Source organism: Chiloscyllium plagiosum, unplaced genomic scaffold (genome assembly GCF_037043375.1).
Source record: "Chiloscyllium plagiosum isolate Xiang-an unplaced genomic scaffold, Cpla_swu_hap1 HiC_scaffold_39, whole genome shotgun sequence".
Lineage (NCBI taxonomy): Eukaryota > Metazoa > Chordata > Chondrichthyes > Orectolobiformes > Hemiscylliidae > Chiloscyllium > Chiloscyllium plagiosum.
Window position 1 is genome coordinate 94501612 of NW_028270177.1, and position 19449 is coordinate 94521060.

Below are 19449 nucleotides of genomic sequence, written 5' to 3' on the forward strand. Positions count from 1 at the left end.
GTGCCATCCCCATGTTCAGCTCCAAGTAAACGTCAGTCTGCGCACACGCACTGTGCCCATAGCAACAACTTTAGTGCCAACTCCTACACTGTTAAACTAACAACGGCCAGAATCTCTACCCAAACCCGTTACCGTAGCAAAAGAAGGCGAGAGACGAGAAGAGATAGAGAGGTTTGACAGCGGGAGATTGCGATGTAGAATGCGCAAGACGAAGACAGAGTGAAAGAGAATGGGCGAGGGGCGGACAGCGAAATAGACTTTGTAAACGGGAGGAGGAGAGGGAGAGAGACTGTGTGAGAGTGGAAGGGAGATATGAAGGGAGAAGGACAAATGGAGAGAGATGAATTATACCGAAGTCAGATGAAGCGGGTAACCCAGAGGTGAAAGCAAGTACAGAGCGACTTATACTCAACTACTGAGCTCGTTCCTTTTCAACTCCCTTCCAGGAGCATGAGGACGTAGGGCTAAGTCTGTTTCTCCCCAGCTCAGCTTCTTCACAATGAAGACAAATAACAATATCGTTCACGCTGCTGCTTGGCACTTCTTAACTATTTTTATTGTTTACCAATTGAAAGGATACATAAAGTCAGTGGGGCGGTGTCCTTTCTCACTGGCCCCTGTGTTGAAGTAAATCTTGAAAATGTGTTCATGGAAGCCTCTGTGGGATGAAGTTGTAGAAAACAGCACTACCCTCAGTCTGTTATCACAGTGACAGGTTTCTTCATTGCTGAAACATGAACTGAAATGAGAAAGTCCTGAATGAACTGATTAATGAGTGAATTTGATTATTGGTGAACGTTGGTAAAGAGATGTATCACCACATTCATCAGATGCTGTCTGAACTTAGTCTGGGTCACAGTATAAATCACGGTGTTTGTGCAACAACTGAGAAGCTGCAGCATGAACCCCAATGTCAGCACATAGTGATGGAGATATACGGGGGTATCCACAATATAATGTATCCGGTTCCATATAGAATACACCATTAATGTAGACCATAACAGGATGAAATTGGCCGAGATCACAAACAGTAAAATGATAGTTTTCTTTGTATTTCTCATTTCTTGGCCGAACTGAGCGCCCCCATTGGTGTGAGCGTGGAGTCTACTGCGGGCTCTGCTTGTCACTAAAATGTGTCTGATGGTGAAAACGTTGAACAACAATATTAGGAGAAAAGGGAGAGCTGGCGTTAGAATGTAGTGGAGCAACTCGATTGTTCCCCAGATACGGGAGTATCGAACTTTTTTCTTCATGCAACAAAACCAGGGAATGTTCTTCAGCACATACTCACCTGTGAGAATAAAATACCAGAAAATGTTCTTTAAGCAGCTTAGCAAAGTTACTACTCCCAAAACCAAAGCCGCCGTTCTCTCACTGCAATATTTACTTTTCATCTTCTGGCAAGAAATAGCCACAAACCGATCAAAGGTGAAAGTGACTGTAAACCACACAGAACAGTCAGTAGTTGTATAAAGCAGGACTGCGTGGATATTACACACGGGGATGGAGCGCCTCAGGAAATAAAATTCTTCCCGATAAACAATGGGAATGTGCCTCAATATCAGGTCGAGAACAATAACCAATAGATCCGCCACTGCCATGGACCCCAGGTAACGTCTGACACATGGAGACAATCCACAATCTTTATAAAGCAGAACGTAGGTCGTCACTAAGTTAACTTGAGGAAGGAAAACACACAAATTATACGTCACCCTCGAGACAAAATAAGCAGATTAATTGAAGTCAGAGTGAGATTTTCAAATGAGTCACGTTATTCAAAAATATATTGACATAATTGGATCTGAAATTTTGAAAAAGGTAGTTTTTCAGTTTATGCCACGAATCTGATGTAAACCACAAGAAACCTTCCCTCCTAAACACGCAGAGACAGAGACACATCCAATAACAGTTGAATCCGAAAATATTCCCATACACTCGATCACTCTAGAGCAGACATCGGTCACTTGTTTTCCTGTTTCTAATTCAAAGGGTGAAAACTTTGCTGTCCTGAATAGTTCTCTACCATTTCCTTGAAGGCAGCCAGAGATTGGAAATTTCTGCCTTTTAGTCTAAATTGCGGCTGATTCATTGCCGTGAAGAAATATAAACTCTTGGAAAGCATATTCACCACTTTCACCACCTGAGGGCTCTTCCGATCAGTGTCTTATTCTCTCTGGTACAGAAACTGTTCCCTGGGGATATTACCTTTTGTTTAATTCACTGAACCCCGACCGTTCACAAATGAAGTCAATTATAGAATATCCCAGGCATGCTCATGATTTGATTACTTACAGCGTGGAAACAGGCCCTTCGGCCTAACAAGTCCACACCAACCCTCCGAAGATCAACCCACCCAGACCCATTCCCCGACATCTAACTCTACGGGCATGGCCAATTCATCTAACCTGCACAATTTTGGACTGCGAGAGGAAGTCGGAGCACCCGGGGAGAATGTGCGAACGCCACACAGACAGTTGCTTGAGGCGGGATTTGAACGCGAATCTCTGGCGCTGTGAGGCACCAGTGCTAACTGCTGTGCCACCGTGCCACCAACTATATTGTATGTTCATGTACAGAATGATATAGATTTAGATTTAGATTACTTACAGTGTGGAAACAGGCCCTTCGGCCCAACAAGTCCACACCGACCCGCCGAAGCGCAACCCACCCATACCCTTACATTTACCCTTTACCTAACACTACGGGCAATTTAGCATGGCCAATCCACCTGACCTGAACATCTTTGGACTGTGGGAGTAAACCGGAGCACCCGGAGGAAACCCACGCAGACACGAGGAGAACGTGCAAACTCCACACAGTCAGTCGCCTGAGGCGGGAATTGAACCCGGATCTCAGGCGCTGTGAGGCAGCAGTGCTAACCACTGTGCCACCGTGCCACCGTGCCACCCATGTCAGTAATAGAATGTTCCCAAGAAATAGAAAAGTAATAGTAGAATGGTCCAGGGTGTGCTGTGTTGCGAATGTTCGGAGGAATGTTGTGTAAAGAATATTTTGGAGACTGTCGGTTGTAGAATGTTCCAGGAAATCACGAATATACACTATTCTGGGGAATGCCAGTCACAGAATTATCCGGGAGATGTCAGGTATCGAATATTCCAGGAAATGCCGGGTGCAAAATGTTTCAGGGATTATCGGGTATCGAATGATGCAGTCATAAAGACCAGCATCATAAATACTCCTCTGCCACTTCGGTTTGGTGTGGTTCACTCTTTTCATGCTGGGAACATGTCTCAAACTCAACTGAACTGGCATTTTCTAAATGACAACAAAACGATACCTTTATCATTTGATGCAAAAATGTGTTTCATGTCCATACAGATATCATTCCATATTCATGGAATGCCGCCACGTCTTATTCAGTTCTGTTTTATACTTCCAGCTGTAAAATGTTCTGGATATTCTATTCCCAGCAGCCATGTATTTCTGATGACATTAAATCATATCCATTTATCTCAATCCATATATTGAATTTCTCACGTGTTTTGAGAATACTACATACATTCCAATAGAGTGCCTTTCATTCAAAATTTTAACACGTTATTTCCTGCTCCATTGTAACCTTTATTCCTCATATTGAACTGTCAGTTAACAGTCTGACATCACGATACTCAAAAGATCAGACCTGATTGGTAATGTTTCCTGAAGCCCGCTCACCATCCTGTATTTTATTCTCTCCCACCACCAGGACAGACCCACCACTGGTAATGGGATGCAGTAAGGAAAGGAGTTACAGGGTAATTCCTCAACATCGATCCCAGAAATAAAAAAAATTCATTAAAACAGTTCAGAATTGATCAAGGCAATCAAGTAATGATGGAAAAAGTGAGGACTGCAGATGCTGGAGATCACAGCTGATAAATGTGGTGCTGGAAAAGCGCAGCAGGTCAGTCAGCATCCAAGAATCGACGTTTCGGAAATACCCCATTCTTCAGGAATGAGGAAGGTGTGCCAAGCAGGCTAATATAAAAGGTAGGGAGGAGGGACTTGGGGAGGGGCTTTAGGAGTGCGATAGGTGGAAGGAGGTTAAGGTGAGGGAGATAGGCTGGAGATGGGGTGGGGGCGGAGAGTTCAGGAAGACGATTTCAGGTCAAGAGTGCGGTGCTGAGTCCGTATGTTGGGACTGAGATAAGGGGAATGAAGAAGCTGGAGAAATCTGAATTCAACTCTTGTGGTTGGAGGGTTTCTCGGCAGATGATGAGGCGCTCTTCCTCCAGGCGTCGTGTTGCCATGGTCTGGCGATGTAGGAGGCCAAGGACCTGCATGTCCTTGGTGGAGTGGGAGGGGGAGTTAAAGCGTTCAGCCACAGGACGGTTGGGTTGGTTGGTGGCAATGATGGACATCAACTCTCGTTGATAAATCTGTTCTCCTTAATGTTGAAAACAAATCAGAGGCAGTGTTGCAGATGACAAGGTCACAGAACGTACTCTGCATGTGGGATTTCAATGCTTATTGCCAATAGTATCTCATCAGGCCCAACACTGGTTGAACAGGGCCAGGCCTCAAATACCTAGCAGACTAACTGTAGGAAATGATCGGGGAACCAACAAGAGGTAAAGATGCACATTAAATTACTTGTCATAGATGTATCTGTCCTTAATAGGATTTGAAGGAGCATCCAGCACACAGTCCTGGTGGGAAAAAAAATCTCAGCCTTATATTGATGATCCCACCCACTGCGTGATGTGGCACGACCTCCAATCAATCCTCCATCATAAAGTCAGAAGTGAGCAGTTCACCGCTGGCCCAAAATGTCCAGAACTATTCACATAAATTGAAGCAGTCACTTCACTCAACAAAGAGTTTTAAACAGCAACAGAACAAGAATATTAAAACACTTGAGCCTGTTACTCAGCAATTGGAACAAATTTATTTCTATCTCCTGGGAGCATTCGAAATGGGAGGGACCATTAAGATTTTCAAAGCTCCTCCACGGGAATAGAGGGAGAACTGCTGACTGTGCAAAAGAAGGTATAAAAGGGGGACAAATTACATTTAATCGGTTTTACAGAAATTAACTACTGACGAGACATATTCACGAGTGCTGGATCCTCACAAATGTGCAATATCTATTTGCGATTTGGATAAATATAACAAAATAATTCTAACCAAAGTTAGAACGTGAGAACACAGAACATCACAGCGCAGTACAGACCCTTCGGCTCTCGATGTTGCGCCGCCTTGTGAATCCAACCTGAACCCATATAACCGATACTATTCCACTGTAGTCCATACACCGATACACTGACCATTTAAGTGCCAGTAAAGTGGACGAATCGACAACTGTTGGAGGCAGTGCGTTCGAAGCCCCTACTCCTCTCTGAGGAAAGAGACTACCTCTGACATCTGTCCTATATCTATCACCCCTCAATTTGAAGATATGTCCCCTCATCTTTGGGAAAAAAGGCTCTCACTGTCCACACGATCATCTTATATTTCTCAATTAAGTCACCTCTCAACCTAATTCTTTCGAGCGAAAACAGCCTCCTTTCCCTCAACCGTTCCTCACAGGACCTTCCCTCCATACCACGCAACATCCTTGTCAATCTCCTCCGAACCCTTTGCAAAGAACGCACATCCTTTCTGTGAAGTGGTGACCAGAACTGCACGGAATAACTCAAGTAAGGCCGCACCAGAGTTTGTATAGATGCAACATGACCTTATGGTTCCGAAAATCGATCGCTTTCATAAGAAAAGCTAACACAACGTCAGCCTTCTTAACAGCTCGATCAACCTGGGTGGCAACTTTGAGGGATCTCAGAAGATGGATACGGAAATCTCTCTGCTCTTCCACATTACCAGTAATTTTACCATTCGCCCTGTACTCTGCATTCCTGTTAATCATTCCAAAGTGAATCACCTCGCACTTTTCTGTTTTAAACTCCATTTGCTACCTCTGCAGGAGTTATCTATTTTCACACCTTCCAGAATTTCTAACAGTGTCTCCTTGTTAACTTCAATCCCATCTAGTCTAGCAGCTTGTTTCTCAGTATTCTCCTCGTCGGCATTGCATTTTCCAGTTTCAATATTCACAAAAATGTTCATTTCGCGCTTCCACTTTCCCCTTTGATTCCGCACATAATATCCCACTACTGTCCGTGATTGGCGCTAATCCTAATCCAGTCATTCTCATGCACCAAAAGAAAGCTTTAAGGATTTGCCTGATTCGAACTGCCAACACTGTCCTCTCCACGCTGGTCTTAGCTCTTTCTTTCGGTCTTTTCTGGCTAACTTGCATATTTCAATCGCCCGAACTGAGACTTCACATCTCGTCCTAACATGTGCCTTCTTCTTCCTCTTGTCAACAGATTCAATTTCATCCGTAAACCTTGGCTTCTCCGATCGAAAATATCCTCGCTCCCTGACAGGTATGTACTTATCAAGGACAAACAGTCGCTGTTCCCTGAATAAACTCCAGATTTTTATTGTGGCTATTCCTGCAGTTTCCTTCCTCATCCTATGCCACCTATATTAGAAGGATACCAACATCGGCAGGAAATGAAGTTGTCAATAAAAGATCAACAGTTTGTAAATCAATAAACAATGGACAAAAGATCAGAAAGACAGACATAACGAATGTAATTGTGTATTTATTGTTCATGGAGAATGGAATAGAGTATATTACTGAAATGAAGAGAGATTACACGATTTAGAACATGGAGCAGAGAACAGTACAGCGCAGATCAGATCCTTCGGCTCTCAATGATACGCTGACCTATGATCAAATCTAAGTACATCACTCTGCACTATTCCATCATCATCCCTGTGCTTATCCAAGGATTTTAAAAATATCCCTAATGTGGTTAACTTACCTACATTTGCAGACAGGGCACTTCATGCCAATACCACTCCCTGAGTAAAGACCAGGCATCTGACTTGTCTTAAATCTATCAACCCTTATTTTGTAGCTATCGCCCCTCGTACAAGCTGACGTCGTCACCCTAGGAAAAACCATCATCACTGTCTCGCTTATCTAACACTATGGTCATTTTGTATGTCCTGATCAAACCCCCTCATGGCCTTCTTCTTTCCAAGTATTTCAGGCTTTCCACATAAGACCTTCCCTCCAGACTACAACATCCTAATAAATATCCTCTACAACTTTTCCAATGCGTTTTCATTCTTCCCGCAATAAGGCGAACAGGAATGTAGGCCGCACGAGCGTTGTGTATAGTTGCTGAATGACATTACGGCTCTGTAACTCAGTCCCACTACCAATAAAACATAACACACCGTATGCTTTCTTAACAGCACTATCAACCTGGGTGGCAACTTTTCGTGATCTATGTCCATGGACTCTAAGCTCCCTCTGCACATCCACGCTACCAAGAATCTTTCGATTGACTCAGTACTCGGCCTTCCTATTATTCTTACCAAAGTTAACCACCTCGTATTTCCTTGCATTGAACTCCATTTGCCACAGCTGAGCCCAATTCTGCAGTTTATCCAAGTCCTCCTGGAACTTGCAACATTCTTCTTCACAGTCCAGTACTCCCCGACATTAGTATCAAATGCAAATTTACTCGCCTATTCAACTATGCCTACGTTCAAATCCTTTATAAAAAAGACAAACAGCAGTGGTCCCAAAACCGGTTCATGTGGCACACGACCAGTAACTGGACTTCAGGCCGAATATTTTCCGTCATCCACCACTCGCTGCATTCTTACAGAAAGCCAGTTTCTAATCCAACCTGCGAAATCACCCTTACTCCCGTGCCTCTGCGTTTTCTCCATCAGCCTACCATGTGGAAACGTTGTGGTGCAGTGTATATTGGAGCGTTCACTCTTGCCCCTTCAGACATTGGAAATTTTCATTGGAATGAATGCCCCATTGCTGTCTATACAGAGTGTATATTTTCATGAGGATATTTGGTGTTGGGAAGTGGTAAGATAGAGAATGCTTTCAATCGTGTATCAAGGGGACGGCCTTCATCCGAGATGCCATCTTTCTTTCTATGTGGAGACCCGAAGACGAAGGCAATGGCTGACTGCTTCTGAAAGAAGAGGCTTTGGCTGCTGCCAAGGTAGTGGCTATTAACTAACATGATGTATTGTGCGTGGTCAGACTGCAACATTAATTGAGTGTAAGTTCAATTACAAGAGTTTGAACACAAAATAAGGACATTTCTAGATCAACTGTAATGGTTTGTTATGCCATGTTGTCAATCCACCTGACGGATCCAGCCCAGACACCAGAAAGCCAGGAGAGATATCTGTTCAGTATAGGCACTGAGAAGATCAGGATAGTGTACTGCTCAATACATTGCAGAATTCTTTTCAAATTGGAATATTGTGCAAGTCATTCAAGTGTATCAATTTGAAAAACCAAATTACGTATCTGTCCAGAATTTGGAGCTGTGCAAAGCATCCCCATGCACTGTGCGGTAAGACTGCTGATATCGCTACACAGCATGGGGAATCTTGCAGCCCTTTCTGGAACTGATGGGATGTGTAGCTCCCATTTATTTACAGCTCCAAAGCTCCATTGAGCCATGACAAGGGGTGGTGTCAGTGTGGAAATCACTGCGAGAGAGAGATTTTGGGGGAATCAGTTGGATCATTAAATGGGAGGCGTTTGGGATATAGACAGAGATGGAAAGATTGACAGGCTATTTTATGATAGGATGGTTTCACAGCTTTCAAAATGCTGAAATGAAGACATATAAATACCATATTGGTTGGTATTTATGTTGGTTGTCCCAGGAATGATTGGTGATCATTACATTGGTGTGAATTCAGATGATCGAAAATATTTGATGAAGCTTTGTCTGCAGCTTTGTAACTGGGATTGGGGTCAGCAGAGTCTTCGAATAATTTGATTGAATCTAAAAAATATTGTCTCAGTGTCATTCCATTCAGTTTGATAGAGGGCTTGTCTGCAACATGTCCAGCTAGTTTTCGAGCGAAGCATTTTGGAAAAGGTTGTCGTGAAATTCCTTGCACTTCCTGCAAGCTAGAATGATGTTTGATATATTTTCTAAATTATAGGTGACAAAAAATTCACAAGTACGGAAGCAAACCTCAGGGTGGCATGCAGGCCAGGAATAGGCATATCTTTATCCTTCTGCTAGTATCTCACGGAAACGTGGCCAAGACTCGGAGAAAACTGCTCAGAATTTCTAAATACATTATTTTAACAATGAAACAAACGTGAAATATTCACAGTTTTTGTTGCCTTCTCAAAAAAACATTCGTTATTTTTGCAGCGCCCTGGATCAGCTGGCAGAAGATGGCATTGCGTCATTTCAAACAATATTGGGACAGACTGATAAAGAGAGAAAGGAAAGCATTCAATTCTATACAACACAACAGAAACCTAACAGCATGGGGATGCGATGTAGAGAAACATACATTGATGCATTGATGAGCACAACACACATTCAGGCTGAAACACATACATCTGGAATCATAGAATCTCTGGAGTGTGGAAACCAGCCATTTGTCCCAATACGTCCACACCGTCTGTCCGAAGGGTATGACAAGGAGATGTGTAGACATGTGCAGTCACGCAGGAACGGTAGGTTTCGATGGATAGGGACTGCTAAGTTGGGGAAAAGGCAGCAGAATACAGTTGAGAAACATATCAGCCATAATCGAAAACCAGAACAGACGTGGTGGAGAAATAGCCGATACTGACCCATTATTTTGGCCTCATACGGTACTATGGTATATTTAAATGTGCACCGACAACCCTGTGCAGGACGAGTTTGTGGAATATTTGATTGTAATGTCAGTGTTAATGTGGGACAGGTTTGAGGGGCTGAGTGGTGTATATCTGCTTCTAATTGTTATGCCCTTGTGTTTGAAAAGAGGTGCTGATTTTCTGTGAAGCTAACACACTTTAAAGTTAAGGGTTACTCCACTGAGATATGGATTTCCCTTTCTCCTTCAGCCTGTTCTGTCTGTGGTGGCCTCATCCCCAGGGAACAGGGAAGATTGGGCCGTTAAAATATTCAAGTGTGAACTCGATTAAACTTTGGTGGGCAACGAACTCAATCGTTGTTCAGAATGAACAGGTATGGGTTATTCACGGGATGATAAAGCAAGAATAACATGGAGAGATGTTGCAGAACTCGGTACAACAGGAATTTGAATGCATTGATACTCGGTTCACATAATGTTGGTTTACATCTGCAGCAAGTAATTAGGATGCTATATGGAATTATGTCCTTTTTTGCGAACGTTATCGGGTGTAGTCATTACAACATTTTGCTACATCTAGACAAGGTTTTACTGAGACCACTTCTGACGCATATCGTGCAGACTTTGATGGTATTATGCAGGAAATTTCAAAAGTTGATTGGAAGCGATTATTTGCTGGTGAAAGGAGCTTTGCCAAATGGGAGACAGGACTGGCGTGTTCCTGTTAAATTGAATGCCAAGGCAACTATTGCAAAGTGAAATAAAACGAGCATGTTCACGTATAGACAGTCAAACCGTTGAGGAATACAGTTAAGAAGTAAATAGGGACACATGAGATATCTTTGGCAGACAACTTCAAAGAGAATCAAGATAGATTTTAAAATAATTCATGGGCAAGAGTTAAACTGGGGAGAAAATGGGGGCCCTTTATTCCATCTATGTGTGGAACCAGAGGACATGGTAAGAATTCAAACGAATATTTTTCGTCAGTAGTTAGTGCGGAGAAAGACATGGAAGCTCGGGAACTTCAGGAAAATAAACCGTGTTATTTTGAAAAGTGTTTACGTTACTGAAGAGAAGGTAATAGAAATCCTAAAATGCATAAAGATAGATTACTTCCTGAACCCAATCAAGGGTGTCTCAGGACTTGGTTGGATGCTGGAGAAGAAATTGTGTGGCCACGAGCAGAGATATTTGTATCTTTGACCGCTGAAGGTGATGTGCTAGAAGACTGGAGAGGTTGGAGAAGTTTTGGATGTTGATTTGCTCGCTGCGCTGAAAGGTTCATTTCCAGACGTTTCATGACCTTACCAGGTAGCATATTCTATGGACCTCATGCGAAGCAATACTGAAAATTTCTGCTTTCTATTTATATGTTTGGCTTTCTTTGGGTTGGTGATGACATTTCCAGTGGTGATGCTATTTCCTGTGGTGAAGTCACATCTTGTTCCTTTTTGATGGGTTGGTAGATGTTTCGTTTAGTGATAACGAAAGTGTCATCCACGGAGAAGCTCCAGAGTTTGTGTTGGATGGTTGGCAGTGCGGTTTGCTCAAGTCTCTGCATTACTTCCACTGCTAAGCATCCTGATATGGGAACAAGTTAGCGGAAACCTTCAAGATCATCAATAATACCCCTCCTGGCATAACATTCACTAAAGAGGAGAAAGTCAACAACAAACTGCCATACCTCGAGTTCACAGTAGATCGAATAGCCAATAGGGAACTTTAAACCAGCATTTACAGAAAAACAACACATACAGTTCAAATATTGAACTACAGAAGTAATCATCCCAACACACACAAACGAAGCTGCATCAGAACATTATTTCAACGAGCCAACATACACTGCAGCACAGAAGAACTAGGCAAATCAGAGGAAAATTACCGGTAGGGTGTATTCAAAAAGAATGGGTACCCAATTAACACAGCTTGCCGGTTTCTCAGCAACAAACCCAAACAAGCAGACAAAACACACCCAGAAACCCAAGCCACTCTCCCCTACATTAAAGACATCACGGAAATGACTGCCTGACTACTCAGACCACTTCGCATCATGGTAGCCCACAAACTCAGCAACACACTAAAACAGCAGCTAATGAACTTGAAATAACCTGTACAGACAATGAGCAAAACTAACGTCATTTACAAAATACCATGCAAGGACTGTAACAAACACTACATTGGACAACCAGGCTGAAAAGTAGCCACCAGGATACATGAACACCAATTAGCCACAAAAAAGACATGACCCTCTCTCACTAGTATCCTCACATACGGATGAGGAAGGACACCACTTCGACTGGGACAATACATTCATCCGAGGACAAGTCAAGCAATGATATGCACAAAAATTCCTAGAAGCATGGCATTACAAGTGGAATTCTAACAACAAACACATCTACCAGGAAGTTACTTCACCACAGGAAATAACATCAACACAGGAAATGCCTCACCAACCCAAAGAAACCCAAGCACATAAATAGCATTAATTTTCAGCATTGTTTAGCATGTGGTCCACTGAAGATGTTACCTTGAAAGGTAATGAAATGTCTGGAAATGAACCTTTCAGCTCAGCGAGCAAACCTGCATCCAAAAGACTGGAGAGTGGCTAATGTCGTGTTTTTCTTTTAAGAAGGCTCCAAGGGAAATCGAGAGAACTGCAGACCCATGAGCCTGACATCAGTGGTGAGTATGTTGTAACAAGGAGACATGATTTATATACATACGGGAAAGCAATGACTGATTTCAGTTAATATGCAATACTCTCGGTAAGGAAAATATTGTTTTAAGAAACCTGATTAAGTTTTTGATGAAGTGACCAAAAGTAAGATTAAGCACGAGTTGTATCCTTTGCTGACATGTACGTTAGCAAATCCATCCACGAGGTTCCACACGGGAGACTGATTAGTATGATTAGAACACACAAGGATGGAGGGTATGCACCAACTGTGCACAAAAGTGGCTTGATGGTAGGAGACGGAGAGTGGTGTCAGAGGACTGTTGTTCCAACTGGAGACCTGTCACCAGCGGTGTGCCACCAGGACCACTGCTGGATTCACTCTGATTCACTGTTCATTGAAAACATTTGGATCAGAATATTGGAAACATGAATAGTCAGATAGTACCAGCATGGTTGCATTCATTGAATAACGCTATCCAAGACTATAAAGTAATACTCACCAATTGGACCAATTGGCTGATGAATGGCAGATGGAGTTAATTGCAGATGAATGTGAGGTGTTGATTTTCATTCAACAAACTACAGCAGTGTTGATCCAGTTAATGATAGCGCACTATGGTTTATTTGTCCTACATGGAGTCCCAGGAGTGCAGGCACACTGTTCCTAGGAAGTGGAGTCAAAAGTAGACAGTGCAGTGAAGAAACTGTTTCGCATGTTGCCTTTATTGGTCAGGAACATTGAGTGCAGGCATGGATACATCATGTTACGGCTGTGCATGACAAATGTGTCATTTGGAATGCTGTGTACAATTCTCGTGGCTCAGCTTTGGGAAGAATGTTATTAAACAGGGAATGGTGCAAAAAACTCCTTGAAAATGATGGAACTGAAATCGACTGAAAATTTTGTCTGAGGTTTAGGCTGGGACTTTTTTCCACTCTTGTTTTTCAGGCTGATGAGTGACCATTCTGAGGTTTATGTGATCATGAGGAGCACAAAAAAGGTGAATAGCCAATGTCTTCTTCCCGGGCTAGCGCCGTCAAAAGACTAGAATCCACAAGACTATGGTGAGGGGGTAAAGGATTTCAAAGGGACATGAGCATCAAAACTTGCACACAGAGCTTAGTGACCATGTGGCACAAGCTGTTATAGGAGGTTGTAGGGTCGAGTAAATTACGACATTAAAAAAAACTTTTGGACAAGTACATGGACCGGAAGGGTTTAGACGGATGTGGATCAAACGTGAGCGTATGGGGCTAGATCAGTTGAAGAACCATGTTCAGCATCGGCAGAACAGTCTATTTTCATACTGCAAGAATCTAACTCTCAATGACTCTCAATTCCCTTCTACGATCAATTATGTTTAGCCCACAATTCATTTGCAAGTCAAAAATACTTGATATACTTTCAGTGATCTAGCTCACCGACCTTCCTTGAATATAGTATTCCTGACATTGATGTGATGCTGTCGACCACAGAGGCAGTGGAAGCAGTATATCCTACCACAATCGGTAACTTCTTCTTTTGCTTGGCACAATTCCTCGATCTATCATTGCAAACAACCTGATCAATGGTTTAGTGAGGGGTATGAGCCAACATGCCAGGGTGAGAACGAAGTGTACTTCAAACTGATGATCACTGGTTAAAGCTATAGCAGTTGAATGTCCACGCTCCAAACAGCCTTATCCCAGCTTACAAACACAAGGTGAAATGTGCAGACCCTTCACAATACGAAGTACAGTGCAAGTCCTACACTGTGGAAGAAAGTCTGTGGGACTGCTCTCAAATAGTAGACTGGTCCGCGTTCAACCACTCAGCAGAAAGATGGAACAAGTAAGCAACCTCTGTCAAAGATTTCATTTGCAAATGTGTGGAGAATTGTGTACCAAATAATTCAATCCGAGTGTTTCCGAACAAATACCTCGGAAATACCAAGAAATCCAATTCCTTTAAACAAATCGAATAAAGCCAAATTTTAAGTGTGATGTTTCCTTTTTTAGTGGAGGAGGTGATTGAAGATATGGGTGTATTTGACGTTAAGTGAGTTAGAAGCCAGCTGAATTGCCGGAAACAGCACCAAGTGTTTGTAATAAGGTAATAATGTGGCACTTGTTCAAGTAACTCGATTAGCTGGTTAACTGGAGACAATGCCAAATTCGAATTCTGCCAATCAGCTCAAATTGTACCCCAAAATACCAAATTCCAAGCAAATTTGAATTGGGTGTATTGACAGTCATAAAGGACAATGACTTATTGCCTTGTTTTATTTTGGGAGGTTGTATTAGACCAGGGAATATTGAACAGTATAGAGGAGAACTGCCACGCTACCAACATATAAAGATTTCCTTCAAAGTAGTCCCCTTTATCGATCAGTAAACTGTCATGCAGAATCCCTAGAAAGAAGAACATTTTCCAGGAATACAGAGAAGAACCGAAGGCTGCCCTGTTTTGAACTTTTGCTTTGTAACTGGGGTTTCTCTCAGTCTGGCTTTGCAGAAAGTGAACGTAAATTACAGGTTGGAGGAAGAAATTGTGAATAGTAGTTCGTTGAATATTCTATGTTATACTTTAAGAAATAAAGTTGTTAATTTTTAATTTAAATAGGTTTTGATCTCTCAAATTTTCACAGATTACTGCGCAGGATAAATCTTTTCTGTTGCTGGATTAAATTGAACAAGAACGTTTATCCTGTGTCGTAAAACTACTGAAGGCCAGACATAGAGTATTCAAGTCGGATGACGCATACCAATACAATAATTCCACATATGAATTCTGCCAAGACATCAGGGATGTTAAGAAGCACTAGCAGTCTCATTTCGAGGCCTCCTCCAACCAAACAAATTCCCGTTGCCTTTAGGATGGCCTTGACACGATTAAGTGTTACAAAATGAAGCATGTCAAGATAGCAGGTACATCTCTCCCTGACGCACTTAATGCATTCTGTACTCGTAGGGTGGGGTTGCCATTTTGAGCAGAACTGACAACTGGAAGCGGCAGATTCAAACCACTATAAATGCTGGAGAAAAGATCACAGAAACGCTTCACAAGAGGCCCCCAAGCACTGAGTATGTCACCTAGACCAGGGATGAAACGTCTGCAACACAAATTCCCAGCTCGGCGAACACAACCACAACAACGAGCACCCGAGCTACAAATCTTCACACAAACTTAAAATTCGCCAAGTTAACTAATTTATGAGAGCGGACATTTATTCTCAAATCAATGCGGAGTGCTTGTGCCTCCCTCTTTCAGACGACTCAGCTAGGGGAATTATCATCCCAGCTTCCACATTGTCTCGCCTTGTGAGCGTTTTACATAAATCACTGATATCTCCACTTCGTTTCCCAAATTCCATGAAACGCAGGTCGTGTCAGTCCCAACTCTGGTTCACACAACAAGCCTGCCATCCCGGAAAACAGTCAGATCCATCTTTCGTTGCATTCCCTCAATGTCAGGTTTGTCCTTTATTAGGTAGGAGACAAAACCTGCGCACAACACTGCACAATGTTCGAGATGAGGCCTCGCCAAGGTGCTGTACAGCTGCAGTAAAGCAGTTTTACTACTCTAAATCCCCTTGAAACGAATGACAACATACCATTTATCTTCCCAACCACTTTCTGTTCCTGCTATATTTCTTTCAGAGACTGGTGTACAAGAATATCCAAATCATTTTCCATATTACAGCTGCATACATGATGTGCCAACGTACACTGATCAGAGTGCCAATGCCATTCACAATCTTGGTTTCTTGCTTCAGTGGTCGCCGCCCTGCATGGACCTCAGAGGTCAGTGACGAAATAAGATGAATAATAAAAGGAACGATCGGCGTAGACCAACGTTTTTACATCAGTCCGGTTGAAGTCATAATTTGCCGTTCTATATTTCCCGCCAAAACTATATAATGTCACATCTAACCATAATGCCGTTCATTATCATTTGGAGATGTCGGTGTTGGACTGGGCTGCACAACGTTAAAAATCACACATCACCAACTTATATTCCAACAGATTTAATTGGAAACACGAGCTTTCAGAACGCTGCGGCTGCATCAGGTGGTTATGGAGTACACAATTGTAAGACATTGAACTTATAGCAAAAGTTGACAGTGCGATGTACCTTAAATTATACATTGAAAAATACCTTAATTACTTGTTAAGTCTCTAATCTGTTAGAGAGGCCATGTTCGTTTCACTTCTTTCATATGCATATCACCGAGCCTTTTTTTGACAAATTGCATTCTCAGGTTGAATTGAACAATTTGGGTCAGCCAAGATAATATGTTGAAGATTTTTAAACCCTAAGTGTGCTGCGGTATGTGCCATACTGTTCAGACGGATTCTAATCGAAAAAGAGTTAACATAGTCTTAAACGGATTCATCCAGTTTGGACGAAAGTAAAATGTAACTCTGCAAGTGCAAATTCACCCCTCAAATGTATATGTACATGTGGGGTTGCGCGTTTGTTTTTGTGTGCGTGTCTGGGGAGGGAGATGGGAGTATTTGTGACAGAGTGTATATGTGTGTGTTTGAGTGTAAAGGGGTCAACGTCTGTGAGCCGGTGCATCTGTGAGTGTGGGAGTGTGTGTGTGTCGAGGGTGGGGATTGTGAGTGTCTATGAGAGACAGTGTATATGCGTGTGTGAGTGTAAAGGAGTCTAAGCTTGTAAGAAGGTGCATGTGTGCATGTGGCAGAGTATGCGACGATAGGTGTGTGTGAGTATGTCTGTGTGCATGTCTGTGTATAGGAGAGTCAACATGTGTGTATAGGATTCCCTGTCTGTTTATGTGCATCTGTGTGTGTGCGTGTAGGAGTCCATTTGTGTGTGTGTGTGTGTGTGTGTGTGTGTGATGGAGAGAGTGCCTGTGTTTGTGAGTGTGTCAATGTGAGTGATTATAGAAGTGTCTGTGTATGTGTGTGTATAGTGCAATAATGGTTACCTGTCGTGTGACATGAACCAAAGGTCCCGTTCAAGGCCCTCCCTATGTGTACCGAACTTAGTGATCAGCCTCTGATTGGCCACTTTTCGCTGCTGCTTATCCCGGAGACCGCATTGGAGGATGGTCACCCGAAAGTCCGAGGTCGAATAGGCCACTGAAATGTTCTCCAACTGGGAGGGAGCACTCCTGTCTGTTGATTGCTGTGTGATGCCCAATCATCGTTGTCGTTGCCTCTGCTCGTGCATCTTTGCTTACCCATCCCAAAATCAAACTCACCAAGGACTAATCTCTACTATCGGTCTCATTCTTGAACACTTGCATCTCAATCAAGGATGGGCACTTCCGCACCACACTGTACTGTAAATCTACAGACAACCTCACAATGCTGCGCTTCTCCTTTTTCTACTCAAAACAAATTTAAAAAGCCATCCCCTGTGGACAAGCACTGCGTGGACACAAGATCTGTTCAGACGAGGAGGAACATGACGGGCATTGGGGAAGTACTCAAGGATGCCTTCTTAAGAATGGGATATGATGCTTTTATCATCGACTACCAGTTCTCATGTGGCACAGCAAGGAACCGTAATGAACTCCTCAGGAGACAGACACGTGCTGCAAGCAACAGGGTACTCTTCGTTGTCCAGTACTTTCCAGGAGTCGAAAAACTACACCATGTTCTTCACGGATTGCAACTCCTCGCCAAGATCTTCTGCACACCTCCACTGTGGGCCTTTAAACAACCACCAACCTCAAACACATTGTTGTTCGGAGAAAAGTGCCTGGCTTTCAGGACAACTCCATACAACCCTGTCACAGTAGGCGCTGCAAGACGTGTCAGAGAGTAGACATGGATACCACATCAAAACGTGAGTACACCTCCCACCATGTATGTGGCCGGTATTCATGTGACTCAGCCAACGTTGTCGATCTCATACGCTGCAACGATGCACTGAGGTATGGTACATTGGTGAAACTGAGCAGAGGTGGTGGCAACGGATGAATGGGCACTGCACAATAATCAAAAGACAGAAGTGCTCCCTCCAAGTTGGAGGACACTTCAGCGGTCCAGATCATTCGTCCTCGGAACTTCGGGTGACCATCTTCCTAGGCGGACTTTGGAACAGACAGCAGTGAAAAGTCACCGAGCAGAGGCTGATAGCAAAGTTCAATAACAGGGGGATGGCCTCAACCGGAACCTTGGGTTCATGTCACATTACAGGTGACCACCATTACACCATACACACACACACACACGCAAACAGGCACTCGTACATGCCCACACACAAAGACACTCCTATACACCCACACAGACACTCCAATGGACACACATGCCCACAGACACTCTCACACACTACTACAGACACACATTCACATACTCACACGTGCACCCTCTCACAGACTTAGACAACTTTTTACTCACACACATATGCAGCCTCACTCACAGACACTCACAACCCACGACCCCAGACACACGCACACACTTCTATAAATACGCACACTCACACTCACACCTGCACCCTCTCATAGACATGCACAGACTTTGACCCCTTTACATTCACACGCAAACATACACACTTTCGCTCAGACACTCATAACACCCCACTCCAACACACACACACACATACACACACAATCCCACATGGACATATACTTTTGAGGGGCTAATTTGGACTTGCAGAGTAACATTTTACTTTGCTCAAGAACTGGATGAATCCATGTAAGAATCTGTTAACTCATTTTTTGGGGATTGAATAGGTCTAAACAGTATGCCACAGACAGCAGCACAAAGGGGGCTGAATACTTTCAACGTATGAAAAAAGCAAATCTAAAGTAGTCTGTCTCACAGATGAGGCACCTAACAAACAATCAAGATATTTTTCAATGTGTAATTTCAGTTACATCACACTGTACACTTCTGCTAAAAATTCTGTGTCTTACAGTTGTGTACTCCATAAGCACCCGATGAAGGAACGGCGCTCCAAAACCTCGGGTTCCAATTAAACATTTTCAACCATAGCCTTTATTTTTTGTGTGTGATTTTTATCATTGCTCTGCATCAGCACGTATTTCCCTTCACTCCCCTTGCATGAATCATACTGTAGCTTCTTTACATTTTCCTCACTCATTTACAATCCGACTTTTCTGACATCAGCAGATTTGGAATGATTGTATTTT